Source organism: Mizuhopecten yessoensis, unplaced genomic scaffold, assembly GCF_002113885.1.
Source record: "Mizuhopecten yessoensis strain PY_sf001 unplaced genomic scaffold, ASM211388v2 scaffold10621, whole genome shotgun sequence".
Classification (NCBI taxonomy): Eukaryota; Metazoa; Mollusca; class Bivalvia; order Pectinida; family Pectinidae; genus Mizuhopecten; species Mizuhopecten yessoensis.
Window position 1 is genome coordinate 1,070,000 of NW_018408638.1, and position 4,272 is coordinate 1,074,271.

The following is a 4,272-nucleotide window of genomic DNA, read 5'->3' on the forward strand; positions in this document are numbered from 1 at the left end:
AAAAAAACTTTTCTTCTGTATCAATGTTCTCTTTCTTATACAACTTTCCTTTAGCTTTCTTCTGTAACTGTTCACTTTTCTGACTTTTATAATTATTTGGTGAGTATTAGTATAAGATAGTTGTTGGTGATGAGACGGAATAGGTAGGTGTGACGAGTTGTGCATTGGTGAGAGTTATCAGTAGGTAGAGGAGAGTTGAGGTTGTGCAGATATGGGGTGTTGAGAGCGGGGCCGGGGGTTTGTCGGGTTTGTGCATTGGGTTTTTATTTAGAGTTATATTAGTGCTTATATAGTTATTAGATCGTCAGTTGAAGAGGGGGAGGGGTTATGTTGTTATATAGATGTATTTTGTGGCTCAATGGTCGAATAGGGGTTGTTTGGGAAAAAAAATCCAAAAAAATCAGGTTCTAATGGGTATTGGATTGGAATTTATTTTATTGTGAAGGGGGTGTCATCAGGGAGCTATCGGGTTCGAGTGGTTGTTGTAAATATTTCGATCCTACCTGAGCTAGATTCTGTTCCGCTATATATGTTTGAATAAGCCGTGATAGAGGACCTGTTCGCTTTTGTAAGCTCGGTTTTGATTGGTTGTATGTCAAAAGTAGGGGGTGTTTTCTATGAGTTGGTTCGAGTGAATTTTCGAACCTACCTGAGCCGAACTGTGTGTCCAAAAAGTTGCCAACTGCCAAGTAGATGTCATATGTCATTTCTATCTGAATCCTTTTTATAGCCGTTGAAGCATTACTAACCTGTGTCGATTTGATTATATTTGTTTTAAGTATCTTTTATTGCTTTGATAATGATTGGAAAGTTTGTTTCAAATATTGTAACTACCCCATGTTTTGTTGATAAATAATTAAATCTTGTTGGATCAACTCAGATTTAATTATTCCTAAATTTCCTTACCTAACATTTTATAAGTCCAGAAGCACAGCTGGCCTTCTCCTCATACCCGCGTCAACTTAACTTAAGTCACGCCGATGTGACAAGAGGACTTAAATGTATGAGTCTTTAAACAGTTCATGGAAGCAGAGTTATACTTGAGGACAAAAAAGGATAATTCGTTTATCTTTAGAATAGACTTGGGATCGCTGCTGGGTAGGCGAACAGACCTATTGGTCGGAACTCCCCGCCTGAGGTCGGAACAAAGACGTTACAGCGTTCTTCTGTCTATCCAAAGATTAGAACTCTATAGATATAGTTGTATTATAGTCTCAGTTTTATTTTGTGTTTTTTTTTTACGTTATTGATAATTTTAGTTCAAATATTGTAACTACCCCATGTTTTGTTGATAAATAATTAAATCTCGTTGTATCAACTCAGATTTAATTATTTCAAGAATTCTTTACCTAACGGTTTATAAGTCCAGAAGCACAGCTGGCCTTCTCCTCATACCCGCGTCAACTTAACTTAAGTCACGCCGATGGGACAAGAGGACTTAAATGCATGAGTCTTTAAACAGTTCATGGAAGCAGAGTTATATTTGAGGACAAAAAAGGGAGAATTCGTTTATCATAGACTTGGGATCGCTGCTGGGTAGGCGAACAGACCTAATGGTCGGAACTCCCCGCCTGAGGTCGGAACAAAGACGTTACAGCGTTCTTCTGTCTATCCAAAGATTAGAACTCTATAGATATATTTGTATTATATAGTCTCATTTTATATTTTGAAATTTATTTATTTTGTTTTTTAATTATATTGATAATTTTGATTCAAATATTGTAACTACCCCATGTTTGTTGATAAATAATTAAATCTTGTTGGATCAACTCATATTTGATTATTACTAAAGGGCCTGTTTCCAGTAATGTTAATTCTCCATAGGAGCCTGCCCCCGTATAATTTCTTATCTAGCTCAACTACTGTTTTTTTCTTTTCCGAAGAATAATTTTACACCTTTCCGACACCCAGATTTCATAATTTCANAGGGACAAAAAAGGGAGAATTCGTTTATCTTTAGAATAGACTTGGGATCGCTGCTGGGTAGGCGAACAGACCTATTGGTCGGAACTCCCCGCCTGAGGTCGGAACAAAGACGTTACAGCGTTCTTCTGTCTATCCAAAGATTAGAACTCTATAGATATAGTTGTATTATATTCTCAGTTTTATTTTGTTTCTTTACGTTATTGATAATTTTAGTTCAAATATTGTAACTACCCCATGTTTTGTTGATAAATAATTAAATCTCGTTGTATTAACTCAGATTTAATTATTCCAAGAATTCCTTACCTAACGGTTTATAAGTCCAGAAGCACCGCTGGCTTTCTCCTCATACCCGCGTCAACTTAACTTAAGTCACGCCGATGGGACAAGAGGACTTAAATGCATGAGTCTTTAAACAGTTCATGGAAGCAGAGTTATACCTGAGGACAAAAAAGGGAGAATTCGTTTATCTTTAGCATAGGCTTGGGATCGCTGCTGGGTAGGCGAACAGACCTATTGGTCGGAACTCCCCGCATGAGGTCGGAACAAAGACGTTACAGCGTTCTTCTGTCTATCCAAAGATTGTAACCTTATATTATTTTTAATTGATGTATTCATTCTTATTTATACTTTGCAATTTTTGACCCTGCACCCATCCCTTGTATTGATTTTAAAAGTGACTTTCCCACCTGCAGGGTGTATGAAATATATATTGCTATATTGATTATAGCTCAAGTCACTTTAGAGTTATTTCCCTTAATTTGGGAACGTCTAGGATGTACTATTTTGCTTGTTGATTTTAGGAAATAAAGATTTGGTATTTTGGGGGGTATGAGAATCTGTTACCAGTTTATATAAATGGAATAGGCTTACTAAAAGTAGTTTATTTATTCGGTGGTTTTCAGAAGAAAAACTATTGATAGATGAAGGTTTTTATTTTGAGATATAATTCATGTTTATAAAAAGGAAGTGAGAAATTTCATAAGAGTTATTTCCCCTTAACCAATGATCTCGGGTCCACGGCTCTATTTACCTATATTTTATCAAAATATTCAATATTTTTCAGATATTTTATGAGTATACGATGAATTAAGCTTTCAGATTTTTTATTGGATAGGATTTTTTTAATGGATTCTAATTGGATATTGACTTAACTTAAATCATTTTTCAATTCAGTCCTTGCGTCTCTATGTTTAGGGCACGTGAGAAAGATGTGATCTATTGTTTCGTCGATATAACAGTAGGAACATTCTGGTGACATATCTTTTGTCATAATGCTGATGTTACTTTTTAATTTAGTTTTACCTAGTCTTAATCTAGTTATTATGATATCTTCTGCTTTACTGTAGCCATATAGTTTAGGTTTACAAACTGGTTTTGAAATGATATTCCCAAGGTTATTATTATATTGAATTTCATTCCACTTACTTATCCATTTATTATCTATTGACTTATTGATTAGCGAGTATACTTCTTCTTTAGTTAGATCTATGTCTCCTTCTATGTTATCAAGTTTTAGTGCCTTTTTGGCCAGTTCATCTGCTTTATCATTGCCCGGAATGTCTACATGGGCCGGAATATATTCAAATAAGATCTTTATACCTTGTTTTTCTAGTATTTGAACCGAATTGAGTATTGAGTTAAGTGTTGTATTTCTGGTGCTATTCCTTGTTTGTATAGATTGTAGTGATGAGAGACTGTCTGTTAAGATAACAGCGCCACCTGTCGGTTTATTAATATCTATAACTCTTAGTGCTAAGCATATAGCTATGATTTCGCTAGTGTATACTGAGCTATTATCAGTGATTCTCATCGATAATTCTACTTTATCCTCCTTTGAGTAAATACCTAATCCTTCTCTGTTGTTGTTTGGATTTTTAGACCCATCAGTATAGTATTTGGTCATATTTTTATGTCTGTCCTCTATTATTGCTAGTGCTATAGCTTTAGCACCTATTGGATTTTCTTTTTTATTTGTGTTATTTAAAATGTCTAAGCTAATTGTCGGATCGTTAATTAACCAAGGTGGAGTTGGATTTAGGTGAGATTGATCTATTTTAATGTTGTCCAATTTATGTTCTTTAATCAATTGATTAACTATATGGTTATATGTTTTTTTTTGATGTTTTTGGATTTTATTTCTATATATTTTATCTTTGACTGCTGTGACTATTTGATTTGGTGGGAATTCTGGTCCTAGTGTTTGGGTTCTAGCCCAATATTTAAGGATTAATTTTTCTCTTCTTAATTTTAGAGGCATTTCTCCGGATTCAGCTATAAGACTTATGGAAGGGGTATTTGAGATTGCCCCTGTTGCTATTTTAAGGGCTTTATGTTGTATTATGTCTA